Source organism: Myotis nattereri (assembly GCF_964212035.1).
Source record: "Myotis nattereri genome assembly, contig: HAP1_SCAFFOLD_158, whole genome shotgun sequence".
Lineage (NCBI taxonomy): Eukaryota > Metazoa > Chordata > Mammalia > Chiroptera > Vespertilionidae > Myotis > Myotis nattereri.
The window spans coordinates 48996-68324 of NW_027669631.1; the positions used below are offsets into that span (position 1 = coordinate 48996).

The 19329-nt window shown below is 57.5% G+C and overlaps 1 pseudogene across 1 annotated transcript in view; it reads left to right on the plus strand.

Moving 5' to 3' along the window:
• The window catches only part of LOC308512567 (erythroid transcription factor-like), a 57371-nt pseudogene extending 43352 nt beyond the window's left edge, over positions 1-14019 (plus strand). Inside the window, exons 2-3 of the transcript in view lie at positions 13057-13182; positions 13651-14019. The product of the transcript in view is annotated as an erythroid transcription factor-like (transcript). The remainder of the gene's footprint in view (positions 1-13056; positions 13183-13650) is intronic.
• The last annotated feature ends 5310 nt before the right edge of the window (positions 14020-19329 follow it).

The following is a 19329-nucleotide window of genomic DNA, read 5'->3' on the forward strand; positions in this document are numbered from 1 at the left end:
GAAGCCATCTTAGAAATGGCCAGAAGCCTTCACGAGGCTCTGTGGATCACGTTCCCTGTGTATGTGCAGACCTGGGAACGTACATCCCCAGACTGCCTCATTGGGCATGAATACGGTAAGGAGGTGGGGGTGACCCTAGTTGAGTGGCCCATGGGGCTCCACAAAGTTATGCTAAAAGCCCATTGGGAAAAGGCTGCTGGTGGCTGCAGCTGCCAGAGTGACCACTGGGGCTCAGACCCAGGAGTCACCCAATGGCCAGCAGCTGCTCTGGCAACCTATGGGAAGGAAGGTGGGAAGGCTGGCCACCATGTGGGGCTGTTGGGAATCACTGCATCTTGAAAGCAGGATGGCTTCAGACCTTCTGTTCCCTTCTTTCTTCCTTCCCATACCCACCCACACCCCAAACAGTCTTCGAGGTTAATGCATGCCTCTGCTGTGTGGAGGGGACCCCAGGAGGCTCACCACACACCAGCTGGTCCTATGGCAGCACGGGGCTCTACCCTCCCGCAACGGTGAGCCCCACCTGGGAGTACACCGATCCCCAGGCCTTAGAAGATTCCTATGCAAGAGGCACCGTCCTAGAGAACATCAGGACACAGCGACTGCGTCCGGACCTGTTGGCGCTGGGGCCTGCGGTGCCTTCCTCCATCCCTGTCCCCAGCAGTGCCTACGGGCCCCCCGACTTTCCTAGGAGCTTCTTTCCACCAACCAGAAGCCCCCCCAATCCAGCGGTCTATTCCTCCGCCAACCTCCAAGGAACCCTGCCCCTGTCCACCTGTGGTGAGGTTCCCCCAAAGGGACAGGGAGGTTGAGGAGGGGGATGGGGTCCAAGGCAAAGTTGGGCTGAGCCTGGTCCCTCTTGCCCCTGTCCACCTCACCAGAGCCCTGGGATTGTGCGCCGTGCAGGGTGGTTCTGAGACGCTGTGACAGCATGTGTACCAGGCACAGCGAGAGTCCGGCAGAGCGAAAGTCCGGCAGAGCGAAAGCCACTCCTCAGTGCCACCTGTGCAATGCCGGTGGTCAGACGATGACCAGGCACAACAAGCCCCAAAGGCGCCGGGTAAGAGCCCAGGCCGGCCTCCCCTCACCCAGGTACTCTGTTCTCACTCCGGGCAGGGATCTCTCTCTGCCCTCACACTCTATGAGAACCCACATGCCCCCTCCCTGCCCCATCCACTCAGGGACCCAGCTCTGTACAGCAGTGTCTACCCTCAGCACACCCTCGGGCTGCAAGCAGGCACGCCGTCCACTCCCTGCACAGCAGTTTTCATCCTTGGCTACACACTGGGATCACCGTGGGGCCCTCCCGAGATGGGTTGATTTACTTGGTCTGGGGCGCTGCCTGGCCATCAGGATTGTTTTCGACTCCCCAAGTGAGTCCAATGTCCGCCAACGCTGAGAACCACTGATGAAGCACCCCACGCCATTTGGAAAGCCCCGGGACAGGAGGCCATGTCCTCGCCCCTCAGAGCACCCTCAGTCTATGCCTTGTCCAGGAAGCCCTGCCTGCACCCTGACCCTCACCTCCTGGGTCCTCCACCCCCCCAATGCACTGACCCTCACATTCTTGCTGCCCCCAGAAGGTCAGCAAGCGGGCAGGTGCCCAGTGCACCAACTGCCAGACAACCATCACGGCAGTGTGGCGGCTGAATGCCAATAGAGACCCCGTGTGCAATGCCTGCGGCCTTTATTACAAGCGACACCAGGTGCGCCCTGCCTCTTGGAGCCTGCCCCCTGCACCCCCATCCCACTAACCTGGCCTTCCTTCTCCTTTTCCTTTCCTGTATTCTTCCAATCTCCCTTTCTCTCTTCTCCCTGTTAACCTACTCCCTCCTCCTTCCCTATCACCCTTCTCTTCTCTGCACCTTCATCTCCTCCCTGCCTGTCTTTTCCCTCCTGCTCCCTTCTCTCTCCTCCATTTCTCATTTCCTTCCCCCTCCCCTCCAGCCCTCAGCTAGTCCTATGGCTAGAGGCTCCCTCAGCCTTTCCATTGCTTAGGGCCTCACAAGCTCATGACTCCTTAGGGCATTATCTGGGCCACAGCTGGGGCCTGCTCCCCTAGTCCTTGACCCAGTTCCCGACTCTGAAGGAGTGCGGTAGAGAGGGTGTCCCTGGTGGAGACACAGAGGCAAAAGTCTGAGGTTGGGGAACACTCATGGCCTCTCTTTCATCAGGTGAACCGACCACGGACCGTGCAGAAGGGTGGTATAAAGTCTAGAAAACCCAGGCCATCACAGAAAGAAAAGAAGCCAGTGTCGAGCCTGGGAGGCACAGGACCAGCGGATGCACCGGCTGGTGGCTTCATGGTGGTGGCTGGGGGCAGCGATGGTGGGAATTGTGGGGAAGTGGCCTCAGGCTTGAGATTGGGCCCACCTGATACTGCCCATCTCTACCAAGGCCCGGGCTCCGTGGCGCTGTCAGGGCCTGTCAGCCACCTCATGCCTTTCCCCGGGCCCCTGTTGGGTTCACCCACAGGCTCCTTCCCCACACGCCCCATGCCTCCCACCACCACCTGCACTGTGGAGGCGCCACTCAGCCCATGAGGACACAGAGCATGACTCAGAGCAGGGGTAGGGTCCCTCTCGGTGTGGAGCCAGAAGTTTCTACAACCCAGCCTCTGGGCCCCCCACAGCTCTTGGTCTGGGCCATCAATGATGTGTAAAATAAATCATCAGAGTCCTGAAGTTGGAGGTGTGAGTCTGAGTGGGACTGAATAAAGAGCCGTGGTAGGTGGGGTGTGCAACGGTGCCTGTGGTTCTCTGGTGATGGCGTGAGGCCCTGTGAGACAGCACGTGTCACCCTTCATGATAATGGGTTATGATGTGCAAGTATAAGAGTGTACTAGTATGTGAGACCACGTGTGACAGCAACCAGGGTGTATGATACGGCGTGTACCTGCACACGTCATGGGCAGAGACAGTGTGGTGGCTGAATGCTCTGTGAGGTGGTGACCATGGGGGGGAGGTTCTGAGAGATGGTGTGCATGACACCAGACAACTGTGAGAAACGGGACACCAGTGACTGTATGAGAGGACGTGGGGGTATGTGTGCAACGGGGTGTGCTGAGGCAACATGTGAGGCTGTGCTCATGTGATTGTGCCCCAGGCAGGGTGGTTCTGAGACGGTGTGACAGCAAGTGTACCAGGCACAGCATTTGCTCAATAAACATTTCCGGGATGCTCACCAAGGGCTGTGTAGGACGGAATGTGGAGACCTAGCAGTGTGACCTGAGGTACTGCGTGTCCGGAGGTCTTTGTGGGTCTGGCAAGGGCAGCACTTGTGTGCAAGCATGTGCCTGTGAGCGTATCGCACATCCTGTGCCCTGTCACAGTGCCTCCGAGTGGCTGACAGCGTGAGCAGCTCTGTACACTTGCTTGTGGAGGTCTCAATCTATATACAGGTGCAAGTGAGGGGCCCACCTCCAGGGGACAGAAGACATGTTCAGGACAGGAATGGGAGGCCAAGAGTGGGGCTGGAAAGGCAGCCAGCAAGAAGGGCAGAGGCCGGTCTGCGACCGTGGGGTTGTCCATGGGCCCTCCTGTCACTCATCTCTTATCTCTCTCGGCCCAGCTCGGCCTGCAGCCCTGTGGGAAATGGTAGAGAAGGAGGGGGAGATTAGGAGGACAAAATAATCTCTAGGGGGGATATTTAGACCCCATAGGTGGTGAGCTCCCCACAGTGCCAACTGCCTCCCCAATGCACCCACTCACCTGGGATGTGTTCTTCCATGGAACAATCCCTCACACTGGAGCATGCACAGAGTCAGGTGACATCCTAACCCAGACAGGTTAAGCGTCTCTCCCAAGGCCACACAGCTGGTGGCACAGGGCTGAGCCAGGCTCCATGACTTAGCCCCCCACTGCCCAGAGGCTCCTAGACGCAAGCAGCCCTCGTTCCTGAGCGCTCACTGTGGTCAACAACAGCGGAAGGCTCAGGTGCTTTCCTTCATGAACAGCTGAAAAACTACTCTAGTCCGGCTGCTGTGGCTCAGTGGTTGAGCATCAGCAGAACAGCATCCCTTCAGCTCGTCAGCACACTGGCCCACTGAAGAACCACAGTAGTCCCTGCTCATGACAGGGATTGTCCAGAACTTCCCTGGCCGCTCCACAGAACCCCAGCCTCCTCATCCCGTGGGAGCCCCTGTCCTCGTCTTGAACAGAAACCTCTTGCAGAACCTGTGCTGGACAGGCCCCTGGACCCGCCGTGTTCAGGAGCCCCGGATCCCCAACTCCTATCAAAACGGCAGCCCAGCCTGGTTCAGGAGCCTCTCTGATACTGGAGCTCTAAGGGAACCCTTTCTCTAATCCACAGGAAACCCATCCTGACCCTGAGCAGGATCACCGGTCCTCACCTTCTACAGGAGGCACCCTGTCCTGCCACCACAGCACAGGAACCTCCGCCTTCCCTGGTGGCAGGACAGAGCCTGCCCCACCCACCCTTATAGAAATGCCTGGCCTGACCCTCTTCATGGGACTCCATCTCTATAGGAATCCTGCCTGGACCTTGGACGGGACAGCTCTGTCCTCACACTGCACTGCAGCCCTGCCGTCCAGGTAGCATTTTACAACCACTTGGCTCATCTTAAAATCTAGTTCTGAAACCACCTCCCGGACTCTGTCTGCAGAAATTCTCTCTTACCATTGATGTTTCTATCCCTCTCCCTTCCTCTCTGAAATCTTTAAAAATATATTTTAAACAAAGAAACCCCCATCTGTAAACTCTTTGGGAACCCTGATTGAGTTCAGGAGCCTTGCTTACATCATTGACAATGACCCCTGACGTCACTCTGCACAACAATCCCTACCTCACACGCTACCCCACAGAGTCCACAGGAACCTGCGATCCAACTCTCAATGTGAACTTCAATCTTGAACTTACATGGAAAACCTTTCCTGAATCTGTGGGAGGCACCTGTCCTGACCCCCTAACTTTAAGTCCAGACCTCATCCTATATAGGCACCGACAGCCTCACCTGGCACAGGACCCCCTGCCCAGACACTGTGCAGGGCTTGCTGACCTAACCCTGTGCTGGCTCCATGGCTCTGACCCTCTACAGGAAGCCTTGCCTATAACAGTGCTGGATTCTGCAGAAACCTTTCCCTGACTTCCAACAGAAATCCGTAACTGGACCTGTATCGGGAATCTCTGACCTGATCGTTCATAGGAACCCCTAAACTTGCCCTCTGGAAACACCCTCCTGACCCTGTATCGGAAGCCCTGATGTGACTCTCTCTGACAGCCTTGGTGTGGAAGCCTTGCCCTCCCCTTGTACAGGAGCCACTGTCTTGACTGTGGCTAGTGGCCACCACATGAAACAGCGTAGCTCTGGGGAGTCTACAGAATCCTGTAGCAGGCACTGCTATAGGCTTTTCAACCCTGCTCCCCTTTCTTCCTGACTCGCTCACTTTCCCAGCCTTGTTGCAATGTCAGGTGGACATGTGACAGTTCGGATCAATCGAGTGAGCAGAGTGGCAGATGCAACTTCCAGGCCTGGCCCACAGGAACCTCTCATGGGCCCTCTTACGAGCACTGGCTGGTGTTCTCAGTGGTTAGAGCATGGGCTTGTGCACTGAAGGGTCTCGGGTTTGATTCCCAGACAACGGCATGCACCTGGGTTTCCGTTCGCTCCCCGCCCCAGTTGCAGCATATGCAGGCAGCTGCTGCCCTGGCTGTCCTGGCAGGGTTCCATGTTGCTGGGGTATCCATGGAGACCCTTAGCTAGGGTAGAACCCCACAAAGAAGCCATCTTAGAAATGGCCAGAAGCCTTCACGAGGCTCTGTGGATCACGTTCCCTGTGTATGTGCAGACCTGGGAACGTACATCCCCAGACTGCCTCATTGGGCATGAATACGGTAAGGAGGTGGGGGTGACCCTAGTTGAGTGGCCCATGGGGCTCCACAAAGTTATGCTAAAAGCCCATTGGGAAAAGGCTGCTGGTGGCTGCAGCTGCCAGAGTGACCACTGGGGCTCAGACCCAGGAGTCACCCAATGGCCAGCAGCTGCTCTGGCAACCTATGGGAAGGAAGGTGGGAAGGCTGGCCACCATGTGGGGCTGTTGGGAATCACTGCATCTTGAAAGCAGGATGGCTTCAGACCTTCTGTTCCCTTCTTTCTTCCTTCCCATACCCACCCACACCCCAAACAGTCTTCGAGGTTAATGCATGCCTCTGCTGTGTGGAGGGGACCCCAGGAGGCTCACCACACACCAGCTGGTCCTATGGCAGCACGGGGCTCTACCCTCCCGCAACGGTGAGCCCCACCTGGGAGTACACCGATCCCCAGGCCTTAGAAGATTCCTATGCAAGAGGCACCGTCCTAGAGAACATCAGGACACAGCGACTGCGTCCGGACCTGTTGGCGCTGGGGCCTGCGGTGCCTTCCTCCATCCCTGTCCCCAGCAGTGCCTACGGGCCCCCCGACTTTCCTAGGAGCTTCTTTCCACCAACCAGAAGCCCCCCCAATCCAGCGGTCTATTCCTCCGCCAACCTCCAAGGAACCCTGCCCCTGTCCACCTGTGGTGAGGTTCCCCCAAAGGGACAGGGAGGTTGAGGAGGGGGATGGGGTCCAAGGCAAAGTTGGGCTGAGCCTGGTCCCTCTTGCCCCTGTCCACCTCACCAGAGCCCTGGGATTGTGCGCCGTGCAGGGTGGTTCTGAGACGCTGTGACAGCATGTGTACCAGGCACAGCGAGAGTCCGGCAGAGCGAAAGTCCGGCAGAGCGAAAGCCACTCCTCAGTGCCACCTGTGCAATGCCGGTGGTCAGACGATGACCAGGCACAACAAGCCCCAAAGGCGCCGGGTAAGAGCCCAGGCCGGCCTCCCCTCACCCAGGTACTCTGTTCTCACTCCGGGCAGGGATCTCTCTCTGCCCTCACACTCTATGAGAACCCACATGCCCCCTCCCTGCCCCATCCACTCAGGGACCCAGCTCTGTACAGCAGTGTCTACCCTCAGCACACCCTCGGGCTGCAAGCAGGCACGCCGTCCACTCCCTGCACAGCAGTTTTCATCCTTGGCTACACACTGGGATCACCGTGGGGCCCTCCCGAGATGGGTTGATTTACTTGGTCTGGGGCGCTGCCTGGCCATCAGGATTGTTTTCGACTCCCCAAGTGAGTCCAATGTCCGCCAACGCTGAGAACCACTGATGAAGCACCCCACGCCATTTGGAAAGCCCCGGGACAGGAGGCCATGTCCTCGCCCCTCAGAGCACCCTCAGTCTATGCCTTGTCCAGGAAGCCCTGCCTGCACCCTGACCCTCACCTCCTGGGTCCTCCACCCCCCCAATGCACTGACCCTCACATTCTTGCTGCCCCCAGAAGGTCAGCAAGCGGGCAGGTGCCCAGTGCACCAACTGCCAGACAACCATCACGGCAGTGTGGCGGCTGAATGCCAATAGAGACCCCGTGTGCAATGCCTGCGGCCTTTATTACAAGCGACACCAGGTGCGCCCTGCCTCTTGGAGCCTGCCCCCTGCACCCCCATCCCACTAACCTGGCCTTCCTTCTCCTTTTCCTTTCCTGTATTCTTCCAATCTCCCTTTCTCTCTTCTCCCTGTTAACCTACTCCCTCCTCCTTCCCTATCACCCTTCTCTTCTCTGCACCTTCATCTCCTCCCTGCCTGTCTTTTCCCTCCTGCTCCCTTCTCTCTCCTCCATTTCTCATTTCCTTCCCCCTCCCCTCCAGCCCTCAGCTAGTCCTATGGCTAGAGGCTCCCTCAGCCTTTCCATTGCTTAGGGCCTCACAAGCTCATGACTCCTTAGGGCATTATCTGGGCCACAGCTGGGGCCTGCTCCCCTAGTCCTTGACCCAGTTCCCGACTCTGAAGGAGTGCGGTAGAGAGGGTGTGCCTGGTGGAGACACAGAGGCAAAAGTCTGAGGTTGGGGAACACTCATGGCCTCTCTTTCATCAGGTGAACCGACCACGGACCGTGCAGAAGGGTGGTATAAAGTCTAGAAAACCCAGGCCATCACAGAAAGAAAAGAAGCCAGTGTCGAGCCTGGGAGGCACAGGACCAGCGGATGCACCGGCTGGTGGCTTCATGGTGGTGGCTGGGGGCAGCGATGGTGGGAATTGTGGGGAAGTGGCCTCAGGCTTGAGATTGGGCCCACCTGATACTGCCCATCTCTACCAAGGCCCGGGCTCCGTGGCGCTGTCAGGGCCTGTCAGCCACCTCATGCCTTTCCCCGGGCCCCTGTTGGGTTCACCCACAGGCTCCTTCCCCACACGCCCCATGCCTCCCACCACCACCTGCACTGTGGAGGCGCCACTCAGCCCATGAGGACACAGAGCATGACTCAGAGCAGGGGTAGGGTCCCTCTCGGTGTGGAGCCAGAAGTTTCTACAACCCAGCCTCTGGGCCCCCCACAGCTCTTGGTCTGGGCCATCAATGATGTGTAAAATAAATCATCAGAGTCCTGAAGTTGGAGGTGTGAGTCTGAGTGGGACTGAATAAAGAGCCGTGGTAGGTGGGGTGTGCAACGGTGCCTGTGGTTCTCTGGTGATGGCGTGAGGCCCTGTGAGACAGCACGTGTCACCCTTCATGATAATGGGTTATGATGTGCAAGTATAAGAGTGTACTAGTATGTGAGACCACGTGTGACAGCAACCAGGGTGTATGATACGGCGTGTACCTGCACACGTCATGGGCAGAGACAGTGTGGTGGCTGAATGCTCTGTGAGGTGGTGACCATGGGGGGGAGGTTCTGAGAGATGGTGTGCATGACACCAGACAACTGTGAGAAACGGGACACCAGTGACTGTATGAGAGGACGTGGGGGTATGTGTGCAACGGGGTGTGCTGAGGCAACATGTGAGGCTGTGCTCATGTGATTGTGCCCCAGGCAGGGTGGTTCTGAGACGGTGTGACAGCAAGTGTACCAGGCACAGCATTTGCTCAATAAACATTTCCGGGATGCTCACCAAGGGCTGTGTAGGACGGAATGTGGAGACCTAGCAGTGTGACCTGAGGTACTGCGTGTCCGGAGGTCTTTGTGGGTCTGGCAAGGGCAGCACTTGTGTGCAAGCATGTGCCTGTGAGCGTATCGCACATCCTGTGCCCTGTCACAGTGCCTCCGAGTGGCTGACAGCGTGAGCAGCTCTGTACACTTGCTTGTGGAGGTCTCAATCTATATACAGGTGCAAGTGAGGGGCCCACCTCCAGGGGACAGAAGACATGTTCAGGACAGGAATGGGAGGCCAAGAGTGGGGCTGGAAAGGCAGCCAGCAAGAAGGGCAGAGGCCGGTCTGCGACCGTGGGGTTGTCCATGGGCCCTCCTGTCACTCATCTCTTATCTCTCTCGGCCCAGCTCGGCCTGCAGCCCTGTGGGAAATGGTAGAGAAGGAGGGGGAGATTAGGAGGACAAAATAATCTCTAGGGGGGATATTTAGACCCCATAGGTGGTGAGCTCCCCACAGTGCCAACTGCCTCCCCAATGCACCCACTCACCTGGGATGTGTTCTTCCATGGAACAATCCCTCACACTGGAGCATGCACAGAGTCAGGTGACATCCTAACCCAGACAGGTTAAGCGTCTCTCCCAAGGCCACACAGCTGGTGGCACAGGGCTGAGCCAGGCTCCATGACTTAGCCCCCCACTGCCCAGAGGCTCCTAGACGCAAGCAGCCCTCGTTCCTGAGCGCTCACTGTGGTCAACAACAGCGGAAGGCTCAGGTGCTTTCCTTCATGAACAGCTGAAAAACTACTCTAGTCCGGCTGCTGTGGCTCAGTGGTTGAGCATCAGCAGAACAGCATCCCTTCAGCTCGTCAGCACACTGGCCCACTGAAGAACCACAGTAGTCCCTGCTCATGACAGGGATTGTCCAGAACTTCCCTGGCCGCTCCACAGAACCCCAGCCTCCTCATCCCGTGGGAGCCCCTGTCCTCGTCTTGAACAGAAACCTCTTGCAGAACCTGTGCTGGACAGGCCCCTGGACCCGCCGTGTTCAGGAGCCCCGGATCCCCAACTCCTATCAAAACGGCAGCCCAGCCTGGTTCAGGAGCCTCTCTGATACTGGAGCTCTAAGGGAACCCTTTCTCTAATCCACAGGAAACCCATCCTGACCCTGAGCAGGATCACCGGTCCTCACCTTCTACAGGAGGCACCCTGTCCTGCCACCACAGCACAGGAACCTCCGCCTTCCCTGGTGGCAGGACAGAGCCTGCCCCACCCACCCTTATAGAAATGCCTGGCCTGACCCTCTTCATGGGACTCCATCTCTATAGGAATCCTGCCTGGACCTTGGACGGGACAGCTCTGTCCTCACACTGCACTGCAGCCCTGCCGTCCAGGTAGCATTTTACAACCACTTGGCTCATCTTAAAATCTAGTTCTGAAACCACCTCCCGGACTCTGTCTGCAGAAATTCTCTCTTACCATTGATGTTTCTATCCCTCTCCCTTCCTCTCTGAAATCTTTAAAAATATATTTTAAACAAAGAAACCCCCATCTGTAAACTCTTTGGGAACCCTGATTGAGTTCAGGAGCCTTGCTTACATCATTGACAATGACCCCTGACGTCACTCTGCACAACAATCCCTACCTCACACGCTACCCCACAGAGTCCACAGGAACCTGCGATCCAACTCTCAATGTGAACTTCAATCTTGAACTTACATGGAAAACCTTTCCTGAATCTGTGGGAGGCACCTGTCCTGACCCCCTAACTTTAAGTCCAGACCTCATCCTATATAGGCACCGACAGCCTCACCTGGCACAGGACCCCCTGCCCAGACACTGTGCAGGGCTTGCTGACCTAACCCTGTGCTGGCTCCATGGCTCTGACCCTCTACAGGAAGCCTTGCCTATAACAGTGCTGGATTCTGCAGAAACCTTTCCCTGACTTCCAACAGAAATCCGTAACTGGACCTGTATCGGGAATCTCTGACCTGATCGTTCATAGGAACCCCTAAACTTGCCCTCTGGAAACACCCTCCTGACCCTGTATCGGAAGCCCTGATGTGACTCTCTCTGACAGCCTTGGTGTGGAAGCCTTGCCCTCCCCTTGTACAGGAGCCACTGTCTTGACTGTGGCTAGTGGCCACCACATGAAACAGCGTAGCTCTGGGGAGTCTACAGAATCCTGTAGCAGGCACTGCTATAGGCTTTTCAACCCTGCTCCCCTTTCTTCCTGACTCGCTCACTTTCCCAGCCTTGTTGCAATGTCAGGTGGACATGTGACAGTTCGGATCAATCGAGTGAGCAGAGTGGCAGATGCAACTTCCAGGCCTGGCCCACAGGAACCTCTCATGGGCCCTCTTACGAGCACTGGCTGGTGTTCTCAGTGGTTAGAGCATGGGCTTGTGCACTGAAGGGTCTCGGGTTTGATTCCCAGACAACGGCATGCACCTGGGTTTCCGTTCGCTCCCCGCCCCAGTTGCAGCATATGCAGGCAGCTGCTGCCCTGGCTGTCCTGGCAGGGTTCCATGTTGCTGGGGTATCCATGGAGACCCTTAGCTAGGGTAGAACCCCACAAAGAAGCCATCTTAGAAATGGCCAGAAGCCTTCACGAGGCTCTGTGGATCACGTTCCCTGTGTATGTGCAGACCTGGGAACGTACATCCCCAGACTGCCTCATTGGGCATGAATACGGTAAGGAGGTGGGGGTGACCCTAGTTGAGTGGCCCATGGGGCTCCACAAAGTTATGCTAAAAGCCCATTGGGAAAAGGCTGCTGGTGGCTGCAGCTGCCAGAGTGACCACTGGGGCTCAGACCCAGGAGTCACCCAATGGCCAGCAGCTGCTCTGGCAACCTATGGGAAGGAAGGTGGGAAGGCTGGCCACCATGTGGGGCTGTTGGGAATCACTGCATCTTGAAAGCAGGATGGCTTCAGACCTTCTGTTCCCTTCTTTCTTCCTTCCCATACCCACCCACACCCCAAACAGTCTTCGAGGTTAATGCATGCCTCTGCTGTGTGGAGGGGACCCCAGGAGGCTCACCACACACCAGCTGGTCCTATGGCAGCACGGGGCTCTACCCTCCCGCAACGGTGAGCCCCACCTGGGAGTACACCGATCCCCAGGCCTTAGAAGATTCCTATGCAAGAGGCACCGTCCTAGAGAACATCAGGACACAGCGACTGCGTCCGGACCTGTTGGCGCTGGGGCCTGCGGTGCCTTCCTCCATCCCTGTCCCCAGCAGTGCCTACGGGCCCCCCGACTTTCCTAGGAGCTTCTTTCCACCAACCAGAAGCCCCCCCAATCCAGCGGTCTATTCCTCCGCCAACCTCCAAGGAACCCTGCCCCTGTCCACCTGTGGTGAGGTTCCCCCAAAGGGACAGGGAGGTTGAGGAGGGGGATGGGGTCCAAGGCAAAGTTGGGCTGAGCCTGGTCCCTCTTGCCCCTGTCCACCTCACCAGAGCCCTGGGATTGTGCGCCGTGCAGGGTGGTTCTGAGACGCTGTGACAGCATGTGTACCAGGCACAGCGAGAGTCCGGCAGAGCGAAAGTCCGGCAGAGCGAAAGCCACTCCTCAGTGCCACCTGTGCAATGCCGGTGGTCAGACGATGACCAGGCACAACAAGCCCCAAAGGCGCCGGGTAAGAGCCCAGGCCGGCCTCCCCTCACCCAGGTACTCTGTTCTCACTCCGGGCAGGGATCTCTCTCTGCCCTCACACTCTATGAGAACCCACATGCCCCCTCCCTGCCCCATCCACTCAGGGACCCAGCTCTGTACAGCAGTGTCTACCCTCAGCACACCCTCGGGCTGCAAGCAGGCACGCCGTCCACTCCCTGCACAGCAGTTTTCATCCTTGGCTACACACTGGGATCACCGTGGGGCCCTCCCGAGATGGGTTGATTTACTTGGTCTGGGGCGCTGCCTGGCCATCAGGATTGTTTTCGACTCCCCAAGTGAGTCCAATGTCCGCCAACGCTGAGAACCACTGATGAAGCACCCCACGCCATTTGGAAAGCCCCGGGACAGGAGGCCATGTCCTCGCCCCTCAGAGCACCCTCAGTCTATGCCTTGTCCAGGAAGCCCTGCCTGCACCCTGACCCTCACCTCCTGGGTCCTCCACCCCCCCAATGCACTGACCCTCACATTCTTGCTGCCCCCAGAAGGTCAGCAAGCGGGCAGGTGCCCAGTGCACCAACTGCCAGACAACCATCACGGCAGTGTGGCGGCTGAATGCCAATAGAGACCCCGTGTGCAATGCCTGCGGCCTTTATTACAAGCGACACCAGGTGCGCCCTGCCTCTTGGAGCCTGCCCCCTGCACCCCCATCCCACTAACCTGGCCTTCCTTCTCCTTTTCCTTTCCTGTATTCTTCCAATCTCCCTTTCTCTCTTCTCCCTGTTAACCTACTCCCTCCTCCTTCCCTATCACCCTTCTCTTCTCTGCACCTTCATCTCCTCCCTGCCTGTCTTTTCCCTCCTGCTCCCTTCTCTCTCCTCCATTTCTCATTTCCTTCCCCCTCCCCTCCAGCCCTCAGCTAGTCCTATGGCTAGAGGCTCCCTCAGCCTTTCCATTGCTTAGGGCCTCACAAGCTCATGACTCCTTAGGGCATTATCTGGGCCACAGCTGGGGCCTGCTCCCCTAGTCCTTGACCCAGTTCCCGACTCTGAAGGAGTGCGGTAGAGAGGGTGTCCCTGGTGGAGACACAGAGGCAAAAGTCTGAGGTTGGGGAACACTCATGGCCTCTCTTTCATCAGGTGAACCGACCACGGACCGTGCAGAAGGGTGGTATAAAGTCTAGAAAACCCAGGCCATCACAGAAAGAAAAGAAGCCAGTGTCGAGCCTGGGAGGCACAGGACCAGCGGATGCACCGGCTGGTGGCTTCATGGTGGTGGCTGGGGGCAGCGATGGTGGGAATTGTGGGGAAGTGGCCTCAGGCTTGAGATTGGGCCCACCTGATACTGCCCATCTCTACCAAGGCCCGGGCTCCGTGGCGCTGTAAGGGCCTGTCAGCCACCTCATGCCTTTCCCCGGGCCCCTGTTGGGTTCACCCACAGGCTCCTTCCCCACAGGCCCCATGCCTCCCACCACCACCTGCACTCTGGAGGCGCCACTCAGCCCATGAGGACACAGAGCATGACTCAGAGCAGGGGTAGGGTCCCTCTCGGTGTGGAGCCAGAAGTTTCTACAACCCAGCCTCTGGGCCCCCCACAGCTCTTGGTCTGGGCCATCAATGATGTGTAAAATAAATCATCAGAGTCCTGAAGTTGGAGGTGTGAGTCTGAGTGGGACTGAATAAAGAGCCGTGGTAGGTGGGGTGTGCAACGGTGCCTGTGGTTCTCTGGTGATGGCGTGAGGCCCTGTGAGACAGCACGTGTCACCCTTCATGATAATGGGTTATGATGTGCAAGTATAAGAGTGTACTAGTATGTGAGACCACGTGTGACAGCAACCAGGGTGTATGATACGGCGTGTACCTGCACACGTCATGGGCAGAGAGAGTGTGGTGGCTGAATGCTCTGTGAGGTGGTGACCATGGGGGTGAGGTTCTGAGAGATGGTGTGCATGACACCAGACAACTGTGAGAAACGGGACACCAGTGACTGTATGAGAGGACGTGGGGGTATGTGTGCAACGGGGTGTGCTGAGGCAACATGTGAGGCTGTGCTCATGTGATTGTGCCCCAGGCAGGGTGGTTCTGAGACGGTGTGACAGCATGTGTACCAGGCACAGCATTTGCTCAATAAACATTTCCGGGATGCTCACCAAGGGCTGTGTAGGACGGAATGTGGAGACCTAGCAGTGTGACCTGAGGTACTGCGTGTCCGGAGGTCTTTGTGGGTCTGGCAAGGGCAGCACTTGTGTGCAAGCATGTGCCTGTGAGCGTATCGCACATCCTGTGCCCTGTCACAGTGCCTCCGAGTGGCTGACAGCGTGAGCAGCTCTGTACACTTGCTTGTGGAGGTCTCAATCTATATACAGGTGCAAGTGAGGGGCCCACCTCCAGGGGACAGAAGACATGTTCAGGACAGGAATGGGAGGCCAAGAGTGGGGCTGGAAAGGCAGCCAGCAAGAAGGGCAGAGGCCGGTCTGCGACCGTGGGGTTGTCCATGGGCCCTCCTGTCACTCATCTCTTATCTCTCTCGGCCCAGCTCGGCCTGCAGCCCTGTGGGAAATGGTAGAGAAGGAGGGGGAGATTAGGAGGACAAAATAATCTCTAGGGGGGATATTTAGACCCCATAGGTGGTGAGCTCCCCACAGTGCCAACTGCCTCCCCAATGCACCCACTCACCTGGGATGTGTTCTTCCATGGAACAATCCCTCACACTGGAGCATGCACAGAGTCAGGTGACATCCTAACCCAGACAGGTTAAGCGTCTCTCCCAAGGCCACACAGCTGGTGGCACAGGGCTGAGCCAGGCTCCATGACTTAGCCCCCCACTGCCCAGAGGCTCCTAGACGCAAGCAGCCCTCGTTCCTGAGCGCTCACTGTGGTCAACAACAGCGGAAGGCTCAGGTGCTTTCCTTCATGAACAGCTGAAAAACTACTCTAGTCCGGCTGCTGTGGCTCAGTGGTTGAGCATCAGCAGAACAGCATCCCTTCAGCTCGTCAGCACACTGGCCCACTGAAGAACCACAGTAGTCCCTGCTCATGACAGGGATTGTCCAGAACTTCCCTGGCCGCTCCACAGAACCCCAGCCTCCTCATCCCGTGGGAGCCCCTGTCCTCGTCTTGAACAGAAACCTCTTGCAGAACCTGTGCTGGACAGGCCCCTGGACCCGCCGTGTTCAGGAGCCCCGGATCCCCAACTCCTATCAAAACGGCAGCCCAGCCTGGTTCAGGAGCCTCTCTGATACTGGAGCTCTAAGGGAACCCTTTCTCTAATCCACAGGAAACCCATCCTGACCCTGAGCAGGATCACCGGTCCTCACCTTCTACAGGAGGCACCCTGTCCTGCCACCACAGCACAGGAACCTCCGCCTTCCCTGGTGGCAGGACAGAGCCTGCCCCACCCACCCTTATAGAAATGCCTGGCCTGACCCTCTTCATGGGACTCCATCTCTATAGGAATCCTGCCTGGACCTTGGACGGGACAGCTCTGTCCTCACACTGCACTGCAGCCCTGCCGTCCAGGTAGCATTTTACAACCACTTGGCTCATCTTAAAATCTAGTTCTGAAACCACCTCCCGGACTCTGTCTGCAGAAATTCTCTCTTACCATTGATGTTTCTATCCCTCTCCCTTCCTCTCTGAAATCTTTAAAAATATATTTTAAACAAAGAAACCCCCATCTGTAAACTCTTTGGGAACCCTGATTGAGTTCAGGAGCCTTGCTTACATCATTGACAATGACCCCTGACGTCACTCTGCACAACAATCCCTACCTCACACGCTACCCCACAGAGTCCACAGGAACCTGCGATCCAACTCTCAATGTGAACTTCAATCTTGAACTTACATGGAAAACCTTTCCTGAATCTGTGGGAGGCACCTGTCCTGACCCCCTAACTTTAAGTCCAGACCTCATCCTATATAGGCACCGACAGCCTCACCTGGCACAGGACCCCCTGCCCAGACACTGTGCAGGGCTTGCTGACCTAACCCTGTGCTGGCTCCATGGCTCTGACCCTCTACAGGAAGCCTTGCCTATAACAGTGCTGGATTCTGCAGAAACCTTTCCCTGACTTCCAACAGAAATCCGTAACTGGACCTGTATCGGGAATCTCTGACCTGATCGTTCATAGGAACCCCTAAACTTGCCCTCTGGAAACACCCTCCTGACCCTGTATCGGAAGCCCTGATGTGACTCTCTCTGACAGCCTTGGTGTGGAAGCCTTGCCCTCCCCTTGTACAGGAGCCACTGTCTTGACTGTGGCTAGTGGCCACCACATGAAACAGCGTAGCTCTGGGGAGTCTACAGAATCCTGTAGCAGGCACTGCTATAGGCTTTTCAACCCTGCTCCCCTTTCTTCCTGACTCGCTCACTTTCCCAGCCTTGTTGCAATGTCAGGTGGACATGTGACAGTTCGGATCAATCGAGTGAGCAGAGTGGCAGATGCAACTTCCAGGCCTGGCCCACAGGAACCTCTCATGGGCCCTCTTACGAGCACTGGCTGGTGTTCTCAGTGGTTAGAGCATGGGCTTGTGCACTGAAGGGTCTCGGGTTTGATTCCCAGACAACGGCATGCACCTGGGTTTCCGTTCGCTCCCCGCCCCAGTTGCAGCATATGCAGGCAGCTGCTGCCCTGGCTGTCCTGGCAGGGTTCCATGTTGCTGGGGTATCCATGGAGACCCTTAGCTAGGGTAGAACCCCACAAAGAAGCCATCTTAGAAATGGCCAGAAGCCTTCACGAGGCTCTGTGGATCACGTTCCCTGTGTATGTGCAGACCTGGGAACGTACATCCCCAGACTGCCTCATTGGGCATGAATACGGTAAGGAGGTGGGGGTGACCCTAGTTGAGTGGCCCATGGGGCTCCACAAAGTTATGCTAAAAGCCCATTGGGAAAAGGCTGCTGGTGGCTGCAGCTGCCAGAGTGACCACTGGGGCTCAGACCCAGGAGTCACCCAATGGCCAGCAGCTGCTCTGGCAACCTATGGGAAGGAAGGTGGGAAGGCTGGCCACCATGTGGGGCTGTTGGGAATCACTGCATCTTGAAAGCAGGATGGCTTCAGACCTTCTGTTCCCTTCTTTCTTCCTTCCCATACCCACCCACACCCCAAACAGTCTTCGAGGTTAATGCATGCCTCTGCTGTGTGGAGGGGACCCCAGGAGGCTCACCACACACCAGCTGGTCCTATGGCAGCACGGGGCTCTACCCTCCCGCAACGGTGAGCCCCACCTGGGAGTACACCGATCCCCAGGCCTTAGAAGATTCCTATGCAAGAGGCACCGTCCTAGAGAACATCAGGACACAGCGACTGCGTCCGGACCTGTTGGCGCTGGGGCCTGCGGTGCCTTCCTCCATCCCTGTCCCCAGCAGTGCCTACGGGCCCCCCGACTTTCCTAGGAGCTTCTTTCCACCAACCAGAAGCCCCCCCAATCCAGCGGTCTATTCCTCCGCCAACCTCCAAGGAACCCTGCCCCTGTCCACCTGTGGTGAGGTTCCCCCAAAGGGACAGGGAGGTTGAGGAGGGGGATGGGGTCCAAGGCAAAGTTGGGCTGAGCCTGGTCCCTCTTGCCCCTGTCCACCTCACCAGAGCCCTGGGATTGTGCGCCGTGCAGGGTGGTTCTGAGACGCTGTGACAGCATGTGTACCAGGCACAGCGAGAGTCCGGCAGAGCGAAAGTCCGGCAGAGCGAAAGCCACTCCTCAGTGCCACCTGTGCAATGCCGGTGGTCAGACGATGACCAGGCACAACAAGCCCCAAAGGCGCCGGGTAAGAGCCCAGGCCGGCCTCCCCTCACCCAGGTACTCTGTTCTCACTCCGGGCAGGGATCTCTCTCTGCCCTCACACTCTATGAGAACCCACATGCCCCCTCCCTGCCCCATCCACTCAGGGACCCAGCTCTGTACAGCAGTGTCTACCCTCAGCACACCCTCGGGCTGCAAGCAGGCACGCCGTCCACTCCCTGCACAGCAGTTTTCATCCTTGGCTACACACTGGGATCACCGTGGGGCCCTCCCGAGATGGGTTGATTTACTTGGTCTGGGGCGCTGCCTGGCCATCAGGATTGTTTTCGACTCCCCAAGTGAGTCCAATGTCCGCCAACGCTGAGAACCACTGATGAAGCACCCCACGCCATTTGGAAAGCCCCGGGACAGGAGGCCATGTCCTCGCCCCTCAGAGCACCCTCAGTCTATGCCTTGTCCAGGAAGCCCTGCCTGCACCCTGACCCTCACCTCCTGGGTCCTCCACCCCCCCAATGCACTGACCCTCACATTCTTGCTGCCCCCAGAAGGTCAGCAAGCGGGCAGGTGCCCAGTGCACCAACTGCCAGACAACCATCACGGCAGTGTGGCGGCTGAATGCCAATAGAGACCCCGTGTGCAATGCCTGCGGCCTTTATTACAAGCGACACCAGGTGCGCCCTGCCTCTTGGAGCCTGCCCCCTGCACCCCCATCCCACTAACCTGGCCTTCCTTCTCCTTTTCCTTTCCTGTATTCTTCCAATCTCCCTTTCTCTCTTCTCCCTGTTAACCTACTCCCTCCTCCTTCCCTATCACCCTTCTCTTCTCTGCACCTTCATCTCCTCCCTGCCTGTCTTTTCCCTCCTGCTCCCTTCTCTCTCCTCCATTTCTCATTTCCTTCCCCCTCCCCTCCAGCCCTCAGCTAGTCCTATGGCTAGAGGCTCCCTCAGCCTTTCCATTGCTTAGGGCCTCACAAGCTCATGACTCCTTAGGGCATTATCTGGGCCACAGCTGGGGCCTGCTCCCCTAGTCCTTGACCCAGTTCCCGACTCTGAAGGAGTGCGGTAGAGAGGGTGTCCCTGG